The sequence below is a fragment of the Pleurodeles waltl genome, chromosome 3_1 (assembly GCF_031143425.1).
Source record: "Pleurodeles waltl isolate 20211129_DDA chromosome 3_1, aPleWal1.hap1.20221129, whole genome shotgun sequence".
Lineage (NCBI taxonomy): Eukaryota > Metazoa > Chordata > Amphibia > Caudata > Salamandridae > Pleurodeles > Pleurodeles waltl.
In genome coordinates this window covers 299,349,408-299,376,723 of record NC_090440.1, presented here as the reverse complement: position 1 = coordinate 299,376,723, position 27,316 = coordinate 299,349,408, and positions in this window count along the sequence as shown.

The window sequence follows — 27,316 nt, the reverse complement described above, 5'->3', positions numbered from 1 at the left end:
TGGCCCATCACACCCCAGGATCAAGCACAGGGCATTGTGCCCCATCCAGAACCAGTGGGCAAGACACCCACTCGACAGACTGTGGCCCATCACTCTCCAGGATCAAGCACAGGGCAGGTTGCCCCATCCAGAACCAGTGGGCAAGACATCCACTTGACAGACTGTGGCCCATCACTCACCAGGATCAAGCACAGGGCAGGTTGCACCATCCAGAATCAGTGGGCAAGACACCCACTTGACAGACTGTAGCCCATCACTCCCCAGGACCACGAGCACAGGGCATGTTGCCCCCTCCAGAACCAGTGGGCAAGACACCCGCTCAACAGACTGTGGCCCATCACTCCCCAGGATCAAGCACAGGGTATGTTGCCCCATCCAGAACCAGTGGGCAAGACACCCAGTTGAGAGACTGTGGCTCATCACTCCCCAGGACCAAGAGCACAGGGCATTTTGCCCTCTCCAGAACCAGTGGTCTTGTTTCATCTCCCGGCTGAGGTGCCTGCCTATTTACCAGCTAATGCCCCTGCAGTGTTCTCTCCGTGTTGAAGCAGGTGACAAGTAGGGCCTTCTACTTTGGCCTGTGGCCATGAAGCCCACGCAAATTGAGGACTGGCTGTGTCCCTTTTTCTGTAAATTTGTATATATTTGATATATTGCCTAACTTATTATTTCTACTGTGATGATCTTATTACAAACACTTTGGCAAAATTGTTTAGTCCTTGCATTATTCAGCCGATTTAGGGGGGTAACTTGTTTTCTTGTGCAGCTGGTTATGTGTATGGGGTGCGTGTATGGGGTGTATGTGTGTGTGTCACCCTCATTTTCCTCCCCACTCCCTTGTGTGCTAGGCGGCTGTACTCACCTTCGTCGTCTTCGCCGGCGTTGGTGTTCGTGTTGGAGCAGAATGTAGAATATAATCAGAAAAACATGCAGTTCTGGATCCATGGTGGCGTAGTTCTTCCCTGTGTCTCCAATGGTGAGTCCTTTCACTTCTGAGCTCAGTTTCTGCCAGGCTTTTGATGTTGTTGGTACCGCCCCAGAAAAGGTGGCAGTTTGCAGGGTCTTAATATGGTGGGCGAAACATTGATTTCCACCTGGTTGTAGGTAGCTACTGCTGTGATGGCTGTTGTTTCCTCCCTGGCGGTCGGTGTGGTACATTGGCTGTCTTTTGGATATCTTTCCTCCATTGTCATAATTTGGCAGAAGTTACCGCCAACCTGCTGACGGTATTACCACCACTTTATCACCGACCACCAGGGTCGTAATGAGGGCCATAATCTATTTTTATAAATTGGTGTATGGTGTTTTGTGTTTTACTTATTACTGTTTTTTGATTTTTAAATGCTTTAAACCTGTCTCCTAAGTTAAGCCCTTGTCGATCATTGCCAAGCTACCAATATTTGAATGGAGATTAATTTATTGAGACCTGATTGGACCTGTTGGGGGTTAGTGGCCTATCGCTAAATGTAGGTATTTACCTGCCCTAACCAGTAATCCACTTTCCAACACGTATTTACTGTTTTGTTGATAATAAATGCTTTACGCACCTGTCTCCAAAGTTAAGCCTAACTGCTCATGGGCCAAGCTACGAAGAGTTAAGCAAGGATTAATTCATTGGGACCTTGATAGGAATTTATTTAAAATGCAGACATATTACTAAATATAGGTGCCTACCTGCCCATACTAATAATCCACCTTCCAACACAAGTCTATAACCTTACTGCCTTAAGGGCATCTGTGTAAATGTTCTTTTGTCATACCATTTAACATAGTAAATGATGTAGCCTACTTTGACGGAAGCCCAAGTACCCCTGAGGTTGGTTTATAACAAAAATACCTTGGGTTAGGCGATATTGTTAAGTCTGTAGGGTAATGTACTAACACCCTTTCAGAAGCTCATGTTGCCATGTTTATGGTCCAATCCATGATTTAAAAAAAATTAGCACTATCACAACAGCATTCACTGCATCTATCATAGTCAAAATGGTTAGATTATGTTAGTTACCCTGCTGACACTGTCCTACAAGAGTTTACAATTAGGCTTTTGATTAGATACAGAGCTACAGGTACAGATATGTGTCTACAAATGTTTTCAGTGTTCCATACGGGGTATCTGTAGTTACACCTATGGTCAGTCAAACTGGAATTATGTTGCAGGAGAGGACAAATGACTGCAACATATCGCATAGCATGCTGCATGATGACGGAATGTATGGGCATATTGACACCCTCTGTAGTACTCTTATTTTTTTATGCCTTCCTGTTCACATTTGGTCACAGTGTCTGTGTGATGATACATCATCAGTGTCCATGGCATACATAAATTTGGACATATGCAACATTAACTTGCCCAGACAAGCTTATCAACATTCAATTGACTCTGCTGAAACATCTGTGAAAATGTGATTTCTTATATTTGTGCCATTTGTGGAACAACCAAATTTGTTTGTTTTGAACACCTACAGATTATGCACCATATGATGATTCCTGTGCGAAAGGAAAAATGGATCACCACAGATGTAAACATGCTCATATCCTGCTTCCATTGACCCTTACATTCACATTGGCATGCCTCCTTGTTAATTTCAAATAAATCTGTGGCCATGTTCATATTACTAAGTGTAGGAACCTAACTGCCTTCACTATTAACCCACTTTCCAATACAGTTCTACAGCCTTACCACCTTAAGGGCATCTGTGTAAATGTTCTTTTGTCACCCCATTTCACATAGTGAATGATAGGGCCTACTCTGAAGGAGGCTCAAATACACATAAAGCTGGATTATAACAAACATACCTTAGGTTAGGTTGAGAAACCGAATATTGTTAAGTCTGTAGGGTAATGTACTAAAATCCTTACAGAAATACATATTGCTTTGTTTTATATATGCTGTCATGGGTCAAATCCATGATTTAGACTAACTTAGCCCTATCAGAACAACATTTGCAGCATCTATCAGAGTCAAAATGGTTAGATTGTGTTGGCTACCCTGCTGACACTGTCCTACGTTGTTTACAATTAGGCTTTTGATTTGACACACAGCTACATGGATGGGTATGTGTATACAAATGTTTTCAGTGTTCCACACCAGGTATCTTTAACTACACCTATGGTCGGTCACAGAGACGTATTGCAGGAGAGGACAAATGAATGCAGCATATATGAGCATAGCATGCTGCATAATGAAGGAATATATGGGCATATTGACACTCTCTCTATTATTCTGATTTTGTGGTATCTTCCTGTTCACACTTGGTAACAGTGTCGGTATATTATTATTCTAAATCTTCAGCACCTGTGTCTTTAACAAATTTGGACATATTCAACATAACCCTTGCCAGACAAGCTTATCAATGTTCAATTGACTTTACTGCTTCATATGTTGAAATATGATCTCTTATATGTGTGCCATCTGTGCAACAATCAAATTTGTTTGTGTTGAACACCTGCAGACTATGCATCAGATGATGGACACTGTATCAAAAGCATCAGTACTATAGATATGTTAACATCACCACAGATGTAAACATGTTATTGTTCTGTGGTCCTGCTTCCATTGGCCCTTATATTCACAATGACATCCCTCCACGTCCATTCCAAATTAATCAGTGACCAAGTTCTGTTGTGTTAGCACACTGACTGTAAATTGTTTGCAGGTGATTGATACATCACAAAACACATCACAATGTTACAAATCACATGGATCACACACAGATGTAAAAAATGTGCATACATGTACCAATTACAGTTACTGATAACATGGGGTCCCAGAAGCTGTACACCTCACCCTGGTTGTATGGGAGATGTCCACCTAGAAGACAAATTTTAGAAATTGGGTTTTTGGTTGGCAGTCAGGTTACCCCCTGTCCAAGCAAAAGCCCTCACTCTAGTCAGGGTAAGTCAAACACAATCCAAGATTATCCTGTGCCCACCCTCTGGTAGCTTGGCACGAGCAGTCAGGCTTAACTTAGAAGGCAATGTGTAAAGTATTTGTGCAATAAATCATACAATACCACCATATAGCACCACAAAAATACACCACCCAGTGTTTAGACAAATATATAATATTCATCAGGATAATTGTACGTCAAAACGAATGAAGTTGTAATGTGAATTTGTAGAGATATCACTGAAAAGTGATATAAAGTGTCTTAAGTCTTTAAAAAGCAAACAAAGTCTCTTTCAAGCACAAAGTACCTGGTTTGGAGTGGAAAATCTCCTCAGAGGGCCACAGAAGAAGAGATACGTGGAAAAATGGTGTGTGCGTCGATTTCTCCTCAGCACACACGGACTTGCGTCGTTATTTTTCATGCGGGGAAGTCGTGCGTCGTTTTCTGGCACGCGGACAGTCTCTTTCTGTGGATCGCAGGGATTACCAGATGTCCCGGGTCTGTGCGTGGATTCTCCTGCTTGTTTTCCGGCTGCGCGTCGTTCTGCGGTGCTGCGCGTCGAAGTTTCGCTCTCACGGCAGGCGTTGCATCGATTTCTCCTCTGGAAGTTGGGCGGCGTTGTCCTTGCGAGGCCGTGCGTTGAAGTTCCGGTCGTCCCGAAGGCGCCACGTCGATCAGCGTCGGTGTGCACCATTTTTCTCGCCGCGGAATAAGCTGTGCGTCGAACATTTCAGCGCACGAAGCGTCCAAGTGAAAATGAGAAGTCTTTTTGGTCCTGAGACTTCAGGGAACAGGAGGTGAGTTCTATCCAAGCCCTTGGAGAGCACTTTCACAGCCAGACAAGAGTTCAGCAAGGCAGCAGGACAACAGCAAGGCAGCAGTCCTTCACAGAAAGCAGTCAGGTGAGTCCTTTAGGCAGCCAGGCAGTTCTTCTTGGCAGGATGCAGGTTCTGGTTCAGGTTTCTGACCAGCAAGTGTCTGATGAGGTAGGGCAGAGGCCCTGTTTTATACCCAAATGTGCCTTTGAAGTGGGGGAGACTTCAAAGAGTGGCTAAGAAGTGCACCAGGTCCCCTTTCAGTTCAATCCTGTCTGCCAGGGTCCCAGTAGGGGGTGTGGCAGTCCTTTGTGTGAGAGCAGGCCCTCCACCCTCCCAGCCCAGGAAGACCCATTCAAAATGCAGATGTATGCAAGTGAGGCTGAGTACCCTGTGTTTGGGGTGTGTCAGAGTGAATGCACAAGGAGCTGTCAACTAAGCCCAGCCAGACGTGGATTGTAAGGCACAGAAAGTGCAAAGAAATGCTCACTTTCTAAAAGTGGCATTTCTAGAATAGTAATATTAAATCCAACTTCACCAGTCAGCAGGATTTTATGTTACCATTCTGACCATACTAAATATGACCTTCCTACTCCTTTCAGATCAGCAGCTACCACTTCAATACTGTATGAGGGCAGCCCCAATGTTAGCGTATGAAGGGAGCAGGCCTCACAGTAGTGCAAAAACGAATTTAGGAGTTTTACACTACCAGGACATGTAAACTACACAGTTACATGTCCTGCCTTTCACCCACACCGCACCCTGCTCTAGGGGTTACCTAGGGCACACATTAGAGGTGACTTATATGTGGAGAAAGGGGAGGTTTGGGCTTGGCAAGTACTTTTAAATGTCAAGTCGAGGTGACAGTGAAACTGCACACACAGGCCTTGCAGTGGCAGGCCTGAGACAGGGAAAAGGGGCTACTTAAGTGGTTGGCACAACCAGTGCTGCAGGCCCACTAGTAGCATTTAATCTACAGACCCTAGGCACATAGAGTGCACATTACTAGGGACTTATAAGTAAATTAAATAGTCCAATCAGGTATGATTCAAGGTTACTATGTTTTAAGGGAGAGAGCATATGCACTTTAGCACTGGTTAGCCGTGTTAAAGTGTGCAGAGTCTAAAAGCCAGCACAAACAGTGTCCAAAAAGTGGAGGGAGGCAGGCAAAAAGTTAGGGGTGACCACCCCCTCAAGGCTGTCAGGTCTAACAACAAAGATTTGGAAATTGCATTATAAATAGTGCAGTTACACACAGTCAACATTCTACAACCCATTGATCAGCCCCATGTGCCAAGGTATGGCAATAGAGCTATTGCCTCTGTGTTACTTTACGCTGGCTTGATGTAGCCACTCTGAAACACACAAGCTACCTCAGGTAGCTTAATTTCTTGAAATTAATTCTTTGCAATGCAAATGTTACATGTTGCATGATGGAATGTGAAACTACAACAATTCAAATTATGTCCCTTAAATGTTTACATTTTGCATGACTGCTATAGCTACATTACTACATGAAAATGGTACATACATGCGTACCTACTGGGCCACTGATCTCCAGTCCAAGCAGGTCCACAATATCAGCCTCCTCTGTCTCTACGTCAGCGCAATGATGTTTTATTTGGATGATGGTCCGATCCAGTTCAAAGTACTTGCTGAGATACCAGCACACATGCTCCCACCTGTCCTTCCTATACTTGGGGTGGGAACCCCAGGCTGACCCTACCCGCAGAATCCTGCATTCTGTGCAAGTAATGGAAAAAGAGCCATTCAAAGCCACCTAACTCTCAGTCAGAAAAATGTTTACTCCTATTTCTTCCAGACATCTCCCTATCTTTCCCTTACACGCAAAACCCAAAAGAAGCATTCCTTAAAACTATACCTCCCCCCTAATGTACAAAACCCTTAAAAAGCCATACACCCAACAATACAAAGAAAACTATTTATACTATACAATATTAAAAGACACACAAGGTATACGAATCACACAAGACAGAGACAGATCAGGCACCAACAAAACCCAACTTTGCTCAAAACCACATACACTCTCCAAAACACCTCTACACCCAGCACAAACTAACAGACTGTAAGAGAAAGTGAAACTAACTTGCACATTTAAGGATGCAGCCTGTCACACCCATTGCATAATTTCCTAGATGTAACCTGTTTTAATCTGACAATTTTGTTGATTTTTCTGATACATTGCTATGCAAATAGAAATTGCGTGATGGATACGAGGCGCAGTAGCACTTCTGCAGTACAGTTAGTTACATGCAATGGCAGTGATGTGCAGAAGAATCTGACTGAACCAACATGGGTGTTGCATGGGTTTGGAGCAGTATGGCAGGGGTAATCTGTAGGTTCAACCCCTGGCTGCATGAGAGATGAATGGGGTTGGAGCTGCTAAACAGGGGTGATACATGGGTTTGGAGCCATGCAACATGGAGAATGCACTGGACCTACATTAGAAGCATCGCTTCTGCTGGATTATACACCTCATGACCACTTCCATAGTTCCTGGACTAGGGTGGCCCCACTTGGCATGTAAGAGTGACAGATGGCAGTGTCTAGGTGCTGAAGCAGGGTTATTTGTAGTCTATCATGTCCCTGAAACCTAGGTGCATATTTATAAGCGGCTTAGTGTTTCTCTTGCATGAGAAAAGGTGGTGCAATAGCAATGCAAGTCATAAGAGAGATTTATGAAGGCACACAGCACCACTTTGCTCTGCCCTGAGCGGTGGCATAAATCAGGAGTCAAGTAACACAATATAAATCAAGGTGCTGCCTCACTCTTCCCTGGGAAGGTGTACCATGTTTGTTGCATGGGTGCACCCACACAACTTTCATGGTTTTAGATGCACTTCTAGATTACTCAGAACTGGAAGACTTGGAAATGCGCAAGTAAGATACACCTTTCTAGGAGAGGTGGAACAATGAGTAACACGTCTAAATATACTTGTTACTTTTTTCCTTCAATGTGTGCTGCATTCAGCCCCACACATAGCTCAAGGAAGATACCTTTCAGGAATTAATATTTGCTTGAAAGTGCCCCCTCATACACAAAAAGCATTCCTGAATGCAAAACTGGTAGCCTTGAACCATGGTGCACAGGTGTGTCAGTTGAAGCTAGGCAGCCATAATGGCACCAGAGCAGGGAAAAAAAGCAGGTACAGGCAATCGTATTTTAGATACAGCACATTCTGCCATTTCCATGTAATGCAATACAGCGCAACAAGGTGACTTGCAGCACTGTGTAACAATACTTATTACTCATTACCACTATTTAGTTTGATGACACCTTTGATCTGTTTTAGTGTGTGCCATGTATAACAGAAAGTACACATATTCCCCATGTGTACACTGTTTAACAGTTCAAAAAAGTGTTGTGTATGTTTGCACAGGCACATGCATTAAGCAAATTATTTTCTATACGGACTTTTCCTGAACAATTTGCTGTTGTGCAGGGATGAGAGTAACACAGCAACAGACCTTTTGAAGAAGTATATGATCCAGTAGGGCTCACATCAGTGAATCAGTGTTGAATGCTAATTTACAATATTATTGTTCACTACACAACATATTGACATTCCCACTTTCACTTCTTAATCCTGGCAAAGGCAGTAGCATGCATCTATTAAAAGAGCAGGTGTTTTTGAGGCCATCCTGGTCCTAGCAGACTGCAATCCTTGAAACAGACCTTTTTAATGGCACAAATGCATGTTCCCAGTTTCCCTTTTGATATATGCCAGAACTTGTGAGCCACACGCCTATGGAATTCCAACTGCAAGACAGGGGTACAGTACTCTTGCAAGGGTAATTTCATACCATACAGCTCCACTGTAACCTATTCAGTGAGACTGTTTATGTACTCATACATTTGTGCTTGACTTTTGATATGGATGTTTCACATATTTGGCATCACTGTATTCTTGAGGTGGCGTGACATTTGGCAAACATCGCCTTTGACTTATTTCCCTGGCTAATGCCACACTTTGCTCATTTATCAGGTTATTATGTTCTGCTAGAGGCCTTGGAGCCTGCTTGCATTGCTGTGCAAAGCATGGTAAATGTGAATTTTGTCAACTATGGGAAGAAATTATATTTAAAGCAATCAGGGCCGGAAAGGTGTCACATGTGTAGTGTTTAGTGGATATTGACTCATATATGTATGCCTTCTTAATATGACATTTGCCCATCTACACCTAGGACTAGGCCTTTGTGACAAATGTCACTCATGGTCTGTGATGGTATCTGTGACAACATTTGCTCTAGTAGGTTGTGACAGTGCCAACATGTTTGACAGTCACACAACCATTTATTCTATTTACACTTCTGATGTTGTTGCTTGCCTACATGCCATTAAGACAGCGTTTGATGGGTTCAATTAATTTGGCATGGCTATTTGCTTAGTACTTATAGTCAGCTTCCAACATGAGACATGGCTAGTTATATAATTTTTGGCCAACCAACAGCTAATGCTTTTTGAAGGGCAAGGTATAATGGCGAACTTAGATTGGCACATAGGTATGGCAATGTAGGCCATTTTAAAATGGTACACACTTATGTGGATACTAGTAACTTTATACTACATACCTGGACACAATGCTGTGAAAGTCTAAAGCGTTGTGTCCAGGTATGTAGAAGTAAGTTGCTGCTATCTATATCAGTGTGTAAAATGCAATTACCCTTGTCTTGATATTGACATCATTGATTTAGCAAGAATGCTTTGGGGTTGGGATCCTGAGTACACTGTGATACCTTACCCTGGTTGCATTTTATTCTATGTTAGCTACTGGTGTATGAATTCTTGACAGCATATTGTTTCAATTTGTGAGTTTTACATTGATGGACTCAGATACAGAAAATTTAGCCAACTTGCACAACAAAATTGTTCATCTATCACATTGATGTAGCATGTCATATGTATTGATGACTATGGCCCTCATTACAACCCTGGCGCTAAATGCGGCCTACCGCCGTGCCGACGGCCACCAACTTACCGTGACCGCAGCGGTAAACCGTCACGGGTATTATGACCTACACAGATAATCCCGCCAGAATACAGACACCCACTCAAGTACGCCAGCTCAAGGGTCAGTGATAAACTGGCGATAGCAAAACCCACACCGTTACGCCAACAGAAATACGCCCACAGTATCACGACCCACGAATCAACACGGCGGTCATTCAACCATGGTAATCCATTGGTGGTACACACCGCCGCGCTCAAAATACACACACACTTACAAAACCAAACCACATTGGACAATTCAAAATATACACACCTGACACACATACACACACCACACCCTCCCACCCATACCACTATAAAACACACACCCACATTACCCACAACCCCTTACAATGAAGAAAAGAGACCAAGCACAGAGAGACAAGCAAAAAGCACCCACTCAATCAGAGGCACAGAACACCAGCAGCCATACACCATCCATGCACATCACAGTATACACCCCAACACATCACCCGACACATTACCTCACACATCCTCACACATATCAGTCACACCACGTCCATGGCACCACAAAGACACGCCAGGTTTTCAGAAGAGGAGTTAAGGGTCATGGTGGAGGAAATCATCCGGGTAGAGCCACAGCTATTCGGATCACAGGTGCAGCAGACCTCCGTTGCAAGGAAGATGGAGCTATGGCGGAGAATCATGGACAGGGTCAAAGCGATAGGACACTACCCAAGAACAAGGGATGACATCAGGAAGAGGAGGAACAACCAACAGGGGAAGGTACATTCCGTGGTTTCAAGACTCCGGATTGCTGTACAGAGGACTGGTGGTGGACCCCCACCTCCTCCCCACAACTAACAACATGGGAGGAGCAAGTCTTGGCAATAATGCATCCTGAGGGCCTCGCAGAAGTAGCATGTGGACTGGACTCAGGAAAGTCAAATCTTTACTATCATATCCCCCACCCTACCTGCATGCTATCACAAACTCCTACCTCTGCCCTCACCTCCATCACTCCATCACCTCAACTATACCCCAATATTGCATTTGCATCCCAACAGGACCCCTGCCCAACATCACCGGAGAGGAGGTGTCAGCTACATCCAGTCCCTCCCCCCAGAAGAGGCCCACAGTGATGACAGCATCTCTGCACCCCTGGATCTGGATGACCAACCTGGCCTATCAGGGACCTCTGGACAGTTGGTTCCCCTGCCACAGTCCCAGACAACCACAGAGCCTCCCCCCTCAGGAAATACCAGCATAGCACCCACCCAGCGGGCCCATACCTCTGTTCCCAGGACAGGTCAATCAGCAGTGTGTCTACCACTACAGGGAACCCAGGCAAACCCACAAACACAGCACGATCAGGGACCTGGGGGTCAGTGGCTGTGGGCACACGGTTCAGGGTACAGAGGCACAGGACAACAGGGACACTGGGAGGACTGCTGTGCGACAGGGGGAGGACAGGCCCAGGGAACCCACCCTCCACGTAGCACTCTCAAACATCATGGGAGCATACCACCATTCCCAGGAGAGCACGGGCCAGGTACTGGGCAAGTTACAGGAGACCCAGCGGCTGCAGGAAAGACAGTACCTGGCGATCAGGGAGGACCTAACTAAAATATACACCATCCTGGTCACCAATGCAGGGGTGCTGGCTGACAATGGGCAAGACCATGAGGGAGGCAGTGGCACAACAAAGGGCCCCTGACACTAGCCAAACCGAGAAACAGCCTTCCACCTCTGCTGACGCTAGTGGACAGGAGGCACTGCCACAGGACCAAAAGGCCACCAGCACCCCTACAGAAGGAGAACCACCCTGCAAACGGTCCCTGCGATTCAGGCAGAAAACAGAGAACATTGCTAAGACCCCCGCCAGGAAATAAGACTCTCCTGATTGTCTCCCTTGTGTCCCACTATGTCACCCTGTCCACCTTGAACTGCCATTGCTCCCCTTCCAATGCCCCATTGGACAATGCACCTGTGATACCAATAGACTGGACTCTACACTAGACGTTCCTCCACCCCAGCACCTTGCACTTACCCCATACTAATTTGCACAAAAAATAAACACCCTTGAAACAGAAACCATACTGGAGTCAGTGTAATGATTAGAAAGATGTATTATTACAACATTATCAAAGCATTGCAATGTCTATGTTCAGTGAAATATACCACAGGATGACTATTGGTACGCAGCAGTACATATAGCAGTAGCCACAATGGGGTACACAGATCTGAAAATAGAGAATCCAAAGGGAACAGTCAGTGTCCATAGATAGAGGGTAAGAGGCTGCCATGTACAATGTCCAAAGGTTTACTGTAATGTTAGTAGAGTTACAGTCTCTTACCTGTGTGTCACTGGAAGTACTGCTGTATAATGTTTGTTCTGTTGTCCACATCTTCTTCATCTGCCTCCTCTTCCTCACTGTCCACAGGCTCCACCGCTGCCACAAGACCATATCCAGGCTCATCCTCCTGCAGAAGAGGCACCTGGCGTCTCAAGGCCAGGTTGTGCAACATACAGCATGCCACGATGATCTGGCACACCTTCTTGGGTGAGTAGTACAGGGATCCACCAGTCAGATGAAGGCACCAGAAACTGGCCTTCAGGAGGCCGAAGGTTCTCCCAATTATCCTCCTCGTACGCCCATGTGCCTCATTGTAACGTTCCTCTGCCCTTGTCCTGGAATGCCTCACTGGGGTCAGTAGCCATGAGAGGATGGGGTAACCAGAGTCACCTGCAAATATCGAGGGACAACTGTTAGACACACACTAACCCTTAGGGACAACTCCATACTCAGACCCCAACTTATACTGTGTGGGGACCTTGGGCTCACCTATTAACCACCCCCGGTGCCTCTGGAGTTGCCCCATCACATAAGGGATGCTGCTATTCCTCAAGATATAGGCGTCATGCACTGAGCCAGGATATTTGGCATTGACATGGGAGATGTACTGGTCCGCCTGACTCACCATTTGCACATTCATCGAGTGATAGCTTTTTCTATTACTGTAGTCCTGTTCATTTCTGCGGGGGGGAACACATGCCACATGTGTACCATCAATGGCACCTATGATGTTGGGGATATGTCTCAGGGCATAGAAGTCAGCATTCACTGTGGCCAAATCTTCCACCTGGGAGAAAACAATGTAGCTGTGCATGTGCTTCAGTAGGGCAGACAACACTCTGGTCAACACGTTGGAGAACATTGGCTGAGACATCCCTGATGCCATGGCCACTGTAGTTTGAAAGGAACCACTTGCCAGAAAATGGAGCACTGACAGAACCTGCACTAGAGGGGGTATTCCTGTGGGTTGACGGATAGCTGACATCAAGTCTGGCACAAATTGTACACACAGTTCTTGGATTGTGGCACAATCAAGTTTGTATGTGATGATAATGTGTCTGTCCTCCATTGTCGACAGGTCCACCAGGGGTCTGTACACCAGAGGATGCCGCCATCTCATCCTCTGCCTCAGCGGTTGAAGCCTATGGAGGAAAACAGTGAGCAGAAGGTCATTTTTCACATAGATGGCACAACCGTTTTCGAATTAATGTCACAGAAGCAGTGTGTGAATTTGAGAGTCAGTAGAAGTGTCAATATGTGCTGTGAAGCAGCTAGGTGCCATGCCATGTGCCCCCCTGAAATGGCAGCTGCCTGAGTTGTGAGGAGGGACAAGGGGAAATGAGGTAACTGCGCTGGCGTTGTGCTGCGTCGTAGTAGGTGGTCGCTGATCGCCGCGCCACTCCTCATTGGTTATTATTGGGCCCTATGGGTCCCAGGAGCCAATGGCGATGTTCGCCGGCGGTGACGGTTCGCACCGCAGCAGACGTCACCGACATTTTCTAGCCAATCACTCACTTGCTACCTGACCATCAACGGGAGAGGACCTACACTGCAAGTGCTGCTGTGTCCTGAGTCTGGAAGTGACAATGGCTAGAGTGTCTGGGGAAAGGGCCCTGCCTTCACTGCGGAGGAGTTGGAGAAACTGGTGGATGGGGTCCTCCCCCAGTACACATTACTCTACGGTCCTTCAGACAAACAGGTGAGTACACTATGATCATGATGCGTAGGCAATGCCTGTTTGGAGTGGTGTGGATGTAAGCCACATGTTGGGAGGTGCTAAGGCATCCTCGCCTGAGTGCTGCATGAGAAGTGGTCAGTGTATGTGCATCAGGGCATGGGTGGGAACTGGTGGCCAATGAGTATGACGGTCCGGACGGGTGAGTAATTACATTTTCTGCTGTCTTTTCCCTCTAGGTCAGTGCCCACCAGAAAAGGGGTATTTGGCGTGCCATTGCCAAGGAGGTGCGGACCCTGGGGGTCTATCACAGGTGGAGCACCCACTGCTGCAAGAGGTGGGAGGACCTGCGCCACTGGATGAAGAAAATGACGGAGGCCCAGCTGGGGCTGGCCCCCCAACGTGGAAGGGGTGCCCGTCACACCGTGACCCCCCAGATGTTCTGCATCCTGGTGGTGGCCTATCCGGAGTTGGATGGGCACTTGAGGGCATCGCACAGCCACAAGGGGGTGAGTACAGATTCAAAAAGCTGACTTTGCGTGCTTTAGGAGCAAGCATGGTGGGTGATTGGGGCGGTGGGTGCCCCCAAGGCCAGGGCGATCATGGCATGTTAGGTCCCTTGTGTGCAGGCTCTGAAGCACTCCTACCTCAAAGGTACAAGTGGCCAACTACTACTGGGCAGGGTCCTGTGGGTGTCAGGTGTGCAGATGCTGGCATTAGGCATTGTACCCCATGGGCTGGGGACTCCCTTAGTGACTTGTTGGGCATAGCCTAGTGCATAGGGCGGCTCCCTATGTGTTGTGTTCGCCAAAGGTAGTGGTGGCATTGACCATGTGTATCCTCTGTCTCTCCCCCATTTTTGTTTTGTCACCGTGTCGTTTTGTGCATTAGCATAATCTGGTGGAGGAGCAGAGGCACCAGCGACGGAGGGAGCTGCATCCCACATGGGCCTGGAGGCTGAATCCACCGAGGGTGAAGGCACCAGTGGGATGGAGGGCAAGGGGAACTCTACGACAGCGACAGGAGGGGAGACCAGTGACAGAGATTCTTCCTCCGATGGAAGTTCCCTGGCGGTGGCGGACACCTCTGTGCCAACCCCAACAACAGGTACAGCCGCCACCCACCCTACCAGCACCACTATCCCAGCAGCCCCTCAGCGTGTTTCCCGTGCCCGCTCACTCAAGAGGGTGGGTATCTCCTTCGCCCCAGACACCTCAGGCCCTGCCCCAGTCAGCCCTGCTGCCCTCAGTTAGGAGGCTATTGACCTCCTGAGATCTTCTCTGTTTGGCAGTCAACCATTCTGAATGCCATCCAGGGTGTTGAGAGGCATTTGCAACAAACAAATGCATACCTGGAGGGCTTTCATTCTGGTGTGGTGGCCCAACAGAGAGCATTTCAGACTCTGGCCTCAGCACTGATGGCAGCCATTGTCCCTGTGTCCAGCTTCCCCCCTCCAACTTCCACTACCCAGACACAATCTCCTCTACCTCACCCTATCCCAAGCACACCTTCAGACCAGCATGCACACAAATCAACACACAAAAATGGCTCAGGAAAACATAAGCACCACACATCATCACACAGGCACTCACGCAAGCACCATACCCATGCAAACATGCCAACATCCACTTCCTCCACTGTGTCTCCCTCCTCTTCTTTGTCCACCTCCCTCCCAGTAGACTCTCCACTCACACCTGCATGCACTACATCATCAGCCACTGCCTCCATCACCAGAACGCCCATCACAACACACACCCATGAGCAGTCACCTCCCCCACAACCATGCACACATCCCCTGTGTCCTCTCCCAGTGTGTCCGTGAGCCCTCCTCCCAAAGTACACAAATGCAGGCACACACCCACTCAACAGTCATCCACCTCACAACAGCATCCAGCCCATGCACCTTCACCCAAACTCAGCAGACGTACACGTCCTACAACCACCACCTCTTCCTCCACTCCCAAACGCCCTCCATCTTCCCGTCCCAGTGTGTCTAAAAAACGTTTCCTGGCTAACATCGACCACTTCCCTATGCCTCCCCCCGTCCTTCCCCTAGGGCCAGGGTGTCAAGATCCCAGGCCAGTACCTCAGTCACCAACTCGCCGTCCGCTGTGGAACCTGCCAGTCCCAGGGGACCAAAGTGGGCACCCGTCAGGGCTGGCAGTGTGCCACCGACAATGCAAAGGACTAACTGATTCCGCCCCTGCCAAGGTGAAGAAGGGGCAGCATGCAGCACGGAGAAGACGCACGACCCACCCAGCAAGGCCTCATCCAAAAAACAAATGGACAGTGCCAAGGGCCAGCAGGGCCTGCCAAGGTGGGGAAGGGAAAAAAAAACACAGGCAATGCACTTCAGGGCTCGGAGCCTCGAGGTGAGGGACTGATGACCACTATTAGTCCTGACATGCCTGCAACCTGTACCGCGGAAAGCACCGCCACAAGCACCGCCACCTTCACCACCATCTGCACCGCCACCTGCACCGCCGCTGCCACAACAACAGTCAGCAGTATCATCCCCAGTGGGCAGCCATCCGAGACTGTTGGAGACGGCCTGGTGTCTCCCTGCACTAATACCAGCACCTGCATCATGGCCAGCACCAGCAGCATCTCCGCCACAGACACCGCCGCAGGCACCGCTACCTGAACCGCCATATGCACCTCCACATGCCCTGCCAGTGCCAGACATCAGCAGCATCCCCAGTGGCAAGCCGTCCGAGGCTGCAGGAGACAGCCTGGATCCTGCATCCACCACTTGAAGCACCACCACCAGCACTGCCACTTCCAGCAGTTTGCAGCCTAAGCCACCGCAGGATGGAGTCTGGCTCTGCCTGCCTCCATGGAGTATTATGCTACCTGTTCCCTGGAAATCTCGTGCCTCAGACACTCAGGTCAGGGAATGTGAACTGTCAAACTTCAAGTGCAGCATCACTGGGCACAAAGCCCCCTCCAGAACCAGTGGAGATACGCATCCACTCATCCAATCCTTGGCAGGATGAAGCAGACTGGGCACAAGGCCCCCTCCAGAACCAGTGGAGATATGCATCCACTCACCCAATCCTTGGCAGGATGAAGCAGACTGGGCACAAGGCCACCTCCAGAACCAGTGGAGCTATGCATCCTCTCACTCAATCCTTGGCAGGATGATGAAGCAGACTGGGCACAAAGCCCCCTCCTGAACCAGTGGAGATATGCATGGAGAATGAAGCAGACTGGGCTCAAGGCCCCCTCCAGAACCAGTGGAGATATGCATCCACTCACCCCATCCTTGGCAGGATGAAGCAGACTGGGCACAAGGCCCCCTCCAGAACCAGTGGAGCTATGCATCCTCTCACTCAATCCTTGGCAGGATGAAGCAGACTGGGCACAAGGCCCCCTCCTGAACCAGTGGAGATATGCATGGAGAATGAAGCAGACTGGGCACAAGGCCCCCTCCAGAACCAGTGGAGATATGCATCCACTCACCCAATCCTTGGCAGGATGAAGCAGACTGGGCACAAGGCCCCCTCCAGAACCAGTGGAGCTATGCATCCACTCACCCAATCCTTGGAAGAATGAAGCACACTGGGCACAAAGCCCCCTCCAGAACCGGTGGAAAACTGGCACCCACTTGAGAGACTGTGGCTTTGCACTGCCCAGGACCAAGCAGTGGGCAAACCACCCACTTGAGGGACTTGGGAGACTGTGGCTTTGCACTCCCCAGGACCAAGCAGTGGGCAAACCACCAACTTGAGAGACTTGAGAGACTGTGGCTTTGCACTCCACAGGACCAAGCAGTGGGCAAACCACCCACTTGAGAGACTGCGGCTTTGCACTCCCCAGTATCAAGCAGTTGGCAAACCACCCACTTCAGAGACTGTGGCTTTGCACTCCCCAGGACATCGCTGTGGGCATGTTGCCCCCTCGAGGAGCAGTGGCGTAGTACCATCTTCCGGCTGAGGTGTCCTCCCTCCCCTTCCCCCTGAGGTACCTGTGTGTTTTCCACCTGAGGCAGGAGTCAAGTGTGGGCTTCGCCCATGTTTTTTTGGCCCACTGGTCCACGGACATTTGCAAAAGACAGTGTATGCCCCTCTGTACATATTGTAAATATTTGTATATACTGTTGTTTACAATCGTTAACTTTATCTGCATTTTCTAAATATCACTGATTTAACTCAATTCATTTTGTTCTTGCGTTCTTCCAGGGGGTAACGGGGTATAAATGTAATGTTGCTGCATGTTTTTGTGTGTATGATGTTGTGGGTGAGGGTGGGGGTGGGGGTGTTACGTGTTATGTGTGTGTGTCACTCTCTTTTTCCTCCCCCCTACCTTGTGTACTAGGTGCAGTACTCACCATGGTCATCGCCGCCGCCTCCTTTGATATTCCTGGATTATTAGCAGACACACCTGCATCGGCAGGACCATTAGTTCAGGCTTCATGGCGTCCTGGTTCTTCGTTGAATGTCGAAAGGTGAGTGGTTCCCCTTCTGTGTCCTGTTTCCGCCGTGCTTTTGATGTCATTGGTACGGCCCCGGAAAAGCTGGTGGATTGGTGCCTTGTAATAGCGTGTGCAGTACATTGTCTTCTGTCTGTCTGTTGGTGGTGACTGCCGTGGTGTTTGTTGCTACCGTAGTGGCGGTCAGAGTGTTAAAGTGGCTGTCTATGTTGATGGTTTTCGCCGTGGTCATGATCCCATTTTTTTTACCACTGGCCTGTTGGCAGTATTACCGCCACTTTATCACCGACCGCCAGGATTGTAATGAGGGCCTCTGTGTATATTTGGTCTTAGACTGCATGAGTGGCTTAACATGTATGCACTTTGTACTATTGGTATCAAATATGTACCTGGAATTGACATTTACACATGAATTTGGCCTACACTTAGAGTACATGACATAAATGTAATTTATAACTACTTCTTCCATTACAACATACAGATTGCCATGTGTGCACATTTACTTAAAAATACAAGATTCATTCATAAAACATTATTTTGCTGGAAATGTAACTAATACAGAGCCTAGGTATACCATTGAACATACACTATTCTCAAACGTATCTGTTATGTACCCTTGGTACTCATATAGACCTTACTTGTGTAACACATGATTTGTGTATTGATTTGTTAAGCAGTGCAGAATATGTGCTCCTGTCCACTCACCCAGTGTGAGGTGAGACAATATTTCACATGGTTGGTGTATTAATACTAACATTGTAGTATTGGTGAGGGAATGACTGTTATAAATGGGGTCTGTAGTTGGCAGAGGTATACACCCTTGTCCAAGTAAGGACCACAATCCTAGTCAGGGTAAGTCACACACAATCCAAATTATCCAGTGCCCACCCTCTGGTAGTTTGGCACTGAGCAATCAGGCTTAACTTAGAAGGCAATGTGTGAAGTATTTGGTCAATAAGTCATACAGTAACACAGTGAAAACACTGTGAAAATACACCAAACATGTTTAGAAAGATAAATAATATTTATCTGAATACAACAAGGTCAAAATAACAAAGATCCAATAAGCACAAGTTGAAATATCACTTTTTAAATGTTTTGAAAGAGACTTAGGGCCTGATTACAACTTAGGCGAAGGGGGTTAATCCGTCCCAAATGTGACGGATATCCCGTCGACCGTATTACGAGTGCCATAGGATATAATGGACTCGTAATACGGCGGGCGGGATATCTGTCACATTTGGGACGGATTAACCCCCTCCGCCAAAGTTGTAATCAGGCCCTTAATCCTTGGAAAGAAACAGCTGTTTCTTTGTTACACACAGTACCTGGTATGCATCAAAAATAACAACGCACGGAGACCACAAAGAAGGAGGTGCATGGAAAAATAAAGTGTTTCGTCAAATTTTCCAGCATGACAAAGACAATGGGTAGTTTCTTTCCACGCTGTAAGGGTTTTGTGTTATTATTCGGCACGCAGTCTTGGTTCCTCACTGTGGTGCAGAGATATTTTGATGCCCAGTAACAATGCAGGGAAGATCCTTGATGCTCTGGAAGAAGGCATGGGCACTGTGTCTATCTGGTATGCAATGCATTAAATTTTCAGTCGAAAGGCAAATCGAATTTCGAATCGAGAATTTCGAATTGAGAAGTCTGGGCTACGTCAATCCGATCAGCTGTGATTTCTCGATCGCAATGCAGGCTTTGCGTTGATTTCTGCAAGCGGTGCATCACTTTTCATCACACAAGGAGTTTCCTGAAAAGTCTTTTTGGGCCTGAGACTTCGGAAAACTGGAAACAAGCTCAATCCAAGCACTTGGAGAGCACTTTTAGGGAAGACAGAGTCCTTCTCAGCAAAATCAGAGGCCAGCAGGGCAGCAGGGAAACATCAGGGCAGCAGTCCTTCTCAACAAAGCAGCCCAGACGAGTCCTTCGAGCAGCTAGGCAGTTCTTCTTGACAGGATGCATGTGTAGATCCAGAAGTGTCTAGTTTGGTGGGGTCAGAGACCCAGTTTATATACCCAAAAAGGCCTTTGAAGAGGGGAAGACTTCAAAGAGTGATTTTGAAGTGCACAAGTTCCCCTTTGAGTTCTGTCCTGGCTGCCAGGTTCGCAGTATGGGTTTAGCAGTCATTGTGTGAGGGCAGGCCACTGGCCTTTGAAATGTAAGTGCCAGGCCCTCCACCCTTCCAGCCAGGTAAACTCATTCAATATGCAGATGACTGCAGGCGTGAATGAGTATTGTGTGTGTGTAGTAGTCTGGGTGAAATGCACAAGGGTGTTGTCAACCAGCACAGACCAGACGTTGATTGGAGAATGGCTGTAAGGCACACGGCTGTAAGGTTTTAAGTGCAGAGAAATGCTCACTTTCTAAAAATGGCATTTCTAAAATAGAAATATAAAATCCAACCTCACCAATAAGCAGGATTTTGCTTTACCATTCTGGCCATACTAAATATGACCTGGAAACCCCTTTCAGATCAAAATCTACCAAATTATATGTGGGCAGTCCTAATGGTAGTCTGTGGAAGGAGCAGGCCTCCCAGTTGTGGAAAATGAATTTAGAAGATTTTCACTACCAGAACATATAAGACATGTGTCCTGCCTTTTACCTAGAAAGCACCCTGCCCTATGGGGTACCTAGGGCCTACCTTAGGGGTGACATCTATTTGGAAAAAGGGGAGTTGAAGGCCCAGCAAGTAGTTTTTAAATGCCAAGTCGAAGTAGCAGTGAAACTGCACATACAGGCCTTGCAATGGCAGGCCTGTTACATGGTTAGGGGGCTACTTATCTAAGAGGCACAATCAGTGCTGGAGGCACACTAGTAGCATTTAATTTACAGGCCATTGGCACACGGAATGCATTTTACTCGGGACTTATAAGTAAATCAGATACGCCAATTGGGGATGAACCAATGTTACCATGTTAAAGAGAGAGAGTATATGCACTTTAGCACTGGGTAGCAGTTGTAAAGTATGCATAGTCTTCAAACCAGCAAAAACAGTGTCAGAAAAGTGGAGGGAGGCAGGCAAAAAGTTGGGGTATGATCACCCTAAGGCTGTCAGGTCTCTCAATGACATACTTTAACTTTATTGTCTACACATTTCAATACGTTATTCCCACTATATGCACATAACACAAGCTCCATTGACAAACATAGAGAGGGCTATTATGTCATACATTGCAACTTCTTTGTTAGCATGTTCTATATTTCTGCTTTGCTTACCAATGAATGGGCCATTCCCATATCTCCCATTCTGGAACCACTCATTTATAATGCTGTGGTGAAAGATGAAGGTACCATGTGCACTCCTTGGATATTTGGCCAGTACATTAATACAAATCCCCCAATGATCCACTACGGCCTGGACATTGATGGAATATCCAGATTCTGAGGGATGTTGCAGCAGGGGGCACAAATTAAACATGTGTGCAATCCATCGCACCAAGGAAATGTGGGAATCCAACTATGGTATAGAATTCTTGCTTTGCATCCATTTGCTGTTCCTGAGTTTTGGTAAAGAGAACATACTGGGATGTGAGTTGGATTATGGCATCCAAGACAGAGACAAAGAACACCGAAAATTAGATTCCTTTTAATCTGGCTGAATATTATTTTCATGTTTTCATTTAGATTTTTTTTGACTGTCCACTGCTCTATTTTGCAGTAATTGCCCTAATGAAGGTGGCTGTTGAATAAGTATAAAAATAAGTCTCTTTGTCCACCGAAACGCACGTCGGGAAAGGATTTCTAATTGGCACAAAATTGGCAACAACAAAGGATTGATAATTGGCACAGAATTGCCAGTAAAGGAGTGCCATTTGGCACGGAACCATTTAATGTGGATCTTACAGTACAGACAAGAATGAGGTTTAATGGACATTGAGATCTCTCAAAATGAGTGGACCATTGAAGAAGCAAAAGTGTTTTGTTTGATTACTCAGAGGACACAATTATAGTCATTTAGAATTTTTTGAGTGAAAATTTAGATATGAATTTCTCTAATAACTGTTTGATGAAGTGGATGTGATGTTCGTAATTTATATTTAGCTTTTTAGTATATATCATCTGTTTAGTCCACAGCTATTATTGTTTTGTCCTTAGTCATTTCTTACGTGTGTATTTATTTTTATAGTTTTTCACTAAAAGAGTCTGTTAATGGTGAGATGCATAATTTGTACACTGTCTTGTATGAATGATAGAGTGAGTGATTTTTTTGTTTGTTCTAGGAGATAGTATTTCAATATTAGGCAAATAAGGAGACTATTCTTGATTTTTTGTACAATAAATTTATATACCTTAATTTAAATTGAAATGTTTTAAGAGTCATATATAGTTCCCAGAATATTCTATATGATCTGATATGAATTTAGACAAGAGATATATGTACTTTCATTAAGTTTATTTGGAGAGACACTCTAGTTACTGTAGATTGTTATTGGGCCCTACAGTTGGTGGCTGGAGAATGGTTTATTCGTATGTGGCAATTCAATGATAGACTCCCTCCTGAGTCTATAGAATTTTATGAACTCCTGCTCCTTGAGGTCAATGACGTATGTGCAGTACTGAACACATGCTCCCTCGTCCTCTGCTGACTATGTGGTGGTGCTCTCCTCGCTACTTCTAGTTGTAGAATAACAACCTACATGGTGGAGTTGAGCTTCTAAAGTGTTTTGTGATGTTCAGGGCTTTGTACTACAACCACTGTGTCATTGTCTATGTCTTGTTTGACGATGGCAGCAATTCTGGTGCATTTCTAGCTTTGCATTGCGTTTTCAGGAATTGTGTGACACAAAAAGCTGAAAGACTTGGTGCGGAACACAGAGATAGTAGCAGTTTGCCCTAACATGATGGAGCACCAACAACAGATAGAAATATTCAGAAAAGAGGTGTCACTAATGTGGGCCAGGGTGGACTATGCAGAAGGACAGATCATATAGGAATAACATCAGGGTAGTGGGTCTTCCTGAAGGCACAGATGGCCCGAGCATGGATGTATTACTAGAAATGTGGCTGACTAGGCAGGTGCTAGGGAGGTAAGGTAGCTGAATTCTTTATAGTGGTGAAGTGTCTGGCCACCCCCTTACACTGGGAGTCCAACCAAGACCATGGTGGCAAGACTTTTCAAGACTTTTTAACTTGAGAAATAGGGACAATATACTATAACTGGCTAGAACCAAAGGCCACTGGACTATAAACAGCAGCAGTGCTACAATCTTCCCGGGTTACACAGTTAATATACACAGACTGCAAAACTTGTTCTGCGATGTGAAGCAGCATCTGCATACTTGAGCATGAAACATGCTTTGTTATTTCCAGCAAAATTGAGAGTAATATCAAGCAGCAAGACACTGTTCTTTTTGACAACCAAGGAGGTGTGGTCCTGGCTTGAAATATGGGAGAACTAAAAGTGCTTGCCTTCATCGGACCGGGAGCATAAAAGACTCAAAGAAACAGCCGGCATTCTACCAGCAACATCCATGACAAGCCTTTGAAGATGATGCAGACAGTGTTGGGCAGAGCAGAGGTGTTGGCTGCAGAAGAGCAATTATTCTTGTCCAGAAAGAAAGGCAGAGAATCCAAAGAAGATGTTGGAGCACTCTGGGGCACATCACAGGTGATCGAGCTGCCAGAGGAGCTACATGGTGGCACTCAAGTCACTCCAATGACTGCAGAATTGCTGTAGAACATTTGAATCACAAACATGTATCCTTTTATTGAGGGCGAGGTAGAGAGGGAACCTTTGGGTTGATGCCTTTATAATAGTGTGAGGGGTGATTTCTCCACTATTCTGTCAAAGGGGATTTGGACTGTGGCAGTCAGTAACAGCTATCTTCGGCCACCTCCAACATCTAACAGACTTTGTATTAGTTGCTGAATCATAGATGGTATTGCTTGGCTGTGGCTGATATGAGGGTGCAACCCGGGATTTGGGTTTGTTGAGGACCATTTATTATGTTTTTTAGGTGGAATTTTACTTTCCTTTGATCAGCCTGCTTGCTACTGCACCAACTACCCATCTCGCACACAGCAGAGGGAGCTGCACACTACATGCATTTCACATTTCCACACATTAAGATTACATATTGACATGTAATGTGAGGGGCAGGGGCACCTATAGTAAGTGTTACAGGATCCATTCATATCTGAAGTGGCATAACAATCAGCTTGCCTGCATTGAGGAGACAGCAAGGGAATGCCCTACTTAACCCCTTAGCTGCTGGGCCTTTTCCCCCCCAGTGCTGAGCCCTTTTTTGGCTATTTGGGGTAGTTCGCGCTTAGGGCTTCATAACTTTTTGTCCACATAAGCTAACCACGCCAAATTTGCGTCCTTTTTTTCCAACATCCTAGGGATTCTAATGGTACCCAGAGTTTGTGGTTTACCCTGGAGGAGACCAAGAAAATAGCCAAAATACAGTGAAAATTTAGTTTTTTCCAAAAAAATGGGAAAAAAGGGCCGCCGAAGAAGGCTTGTGGTTTTTCCCCTGAAAATGCCATCAACAAAGGGTTTCTGGTGCCGAAATCACTATCTCCCCAACTTTCAGGAACGGGCAGACATGAATCAGAAAACCACATTTTCCAACACAAATTTGGCATTTTACTGGGACATACTCATTTTTACTATTGTTGGTGCTTTCAACCTCCTTCCAGTTAGTGACAGGAATGGGTGTGAAACCAATGCTGGATCCCGGAAAGCTAAACATTTCTGAAAACTAGACAAAATTCTGAATTCAGCAAGGAGTCATTTGTGTAGATCCTACAAGGTTTTCCTACAGAAAATAACAGCTGAAATAAAAAAATATTGAAATTGAGCTGAAAACAACAGCCATTTTTCTTTATGTTTTACTCTGTAACTTTTTCCTGCGATGTCAGATTTCTGAAAGCAATATACCGTTTTGTCTGCTGGACTCTTCTGGTTGCGGGGATATAAAGGGCTTATAGGTTCATCAAGAACCCTAGGTACCCAGAGCCAATAAATGAGGTGCACCCTGCAGTTGGTTTTCATTCTATACTGGGTATACAGCAATTCATTTGCTGAAATATGAGGAGTGAAAAAGAGGTATCAAGAAAACCTTTGCATTTCCAAAATGGGATCAAGATAAGGTTTTGAGGAGCAGTGGTTATTTGCACATCTTTGAATTCCGAGGTGCCCATACTAGCATGTGAATTGCAGGGCATTTCTCAAATAGACGTCTTTTTTACACACTCTCTTATATTTGGAAGGAAAAAATGTAGAGAAAGATAAGGGGCAATAACACTTGTTTTGCTATTCTATGTTCCCCCAAGTCTCCCGAAAAAAATGATACCTCACTTGTGTGGGTAGGCCTAGCGCCCGCGACAGGAAATGCCCCAAAACACAACGTGGACTCATCCCATTTTTTCACAAAATACAGAGCTGTTTTTTTGCAAAGTGCCTACCTGTGGATTATGGCCTCTAGCTCAGCCGGCACATAGGGAAACCTACCAAACCTGTACATTTTTGAAAACTAGAGACCTAGGGGAATCCAAGATGGGGTGACTCGCGGGGCTCTGACCAGGTTCTGTTACCCAGAATCCTTTGCAAACCTCAAAAAGTGGCTAAAAAAACAAGTTTTCCTCACATTTCGGTGACAGAAAGTTCTGGAATCTGAGAGGAGCCTCAAATTTCCTTCCACCCAGCGTCCCCCCAAGTCTCCCGATAAAAATGATACCTCACTTGTGTGGGTAGGCCTAGCGCCCGCGACAGGAAATGCCCCAAAACACAACGTGGACACATCACAGAAAACAGAGCTGTTTTTTGCAAAGTGCCTACCTGTAGATTTTGGCCTCTAGCTCAGCCGGCACCTAGGGAAACCTACCAAACCTGTACATTTTTTAAAACTAGAGACCTAGGGGAATCCAAGATGGGGTGACTCGCGGGGCTCTGACCAGGTTCTGTTACCCAGAATCCTTTGCAAACCTCAAAAAGTGGCTAAAAAAACAAGTTTTCCTCACATTTCGGTGACAGAAAGTTCTGGAATCGGAGAGGAGCCTCAAATTTCCTTCCACCCAGCGTCCCCCCAAGTCTCCCGATAAAAATGATACCTCACTTGTGTGGGTAGGCCTAGCGCCCGCGACAGGAAATGCCCCAAAACACAACGTGGACACATCACAGAAAACAGAGCTGTTTTTTGCAAAGTGCCTACCTGTAGATTTTGGCCTCTAGCTCAGCCGGCACCTAGGGAAACCTACCAAACCTGTACATTTTTGAAAACTAGAGACCTAGGGGAATCCAAGATGGGGTGACTCGCAGGGCTCTGACCAGGTTCTGTTACCCAGAATCCTTTGCAAACCTCAAAAAGTGGCTAAAAAAACAAGTTTTCCTCACATTTCGGTGACAGAAAGTTCTGGAATCGGAGAGGAGCCTCAAATTTCCTTCCACCCAGCGTCCCCCCAAGTCTCCCGATAAAAATGATACCTCACTTGTGTGGGTAGGCCTAGCGCACGCGACAGGAAATGCCCCAAAACACAACGTGGACACATCACAGAAAACAGAGCTGTTTTTTGCAAAGTGCCTACCTGTAGATTTTGGCCTCTAGCTCAGCTGGCACCTAGAGAAACCTACCAAACCTGTACATTTCTGAAAACTAGAGACCTAGGGGAATCCAAGATGGGGTGACTCGCGGGGCTCGGACCAGGTTCTGTTACCCAGAATCCTTTGCAAACCTCAAAAAGTGGCTAAAAAAACAAGTTTTCCTCACATTTCGGTGACAGAAAGTTCTGGAATCGGAGAGGAGCCTCAAATTTCCTTCCACCCAGCGTCCCCCCAAGTCTCCCGATAAAAATGATACCTCACTTGTGTGGGTAGGCCTAGCGCCCGCGACAGGAAATGCCCCAAAACACAACGTGGACACATCACAGAAAACAGAGCTGTTTTTTGCAAAGTGCCTACCTGTAGATTTTGGCCTCTAGCTCAGCCGGCACCTAGGGAAACCTACCAAACCTGTGCATTTCTGAAAACTAGAGTCCTAGGGGAATCCAAGGAGGGGTGACTTGCGGGGCTCGGACCAGGTTCTGTTACCCAGAATCCTTTGCAAACCTCAAAAAGTGGCTAAAAAAACAAGTTTTCCTCACATTTCGGTGACAGAAAGTTCTGGAATCTGAGAGGAGCCACAAATTTCCTTCCACCCAGCGTTCCCCCAAGCCTCCCGATAAA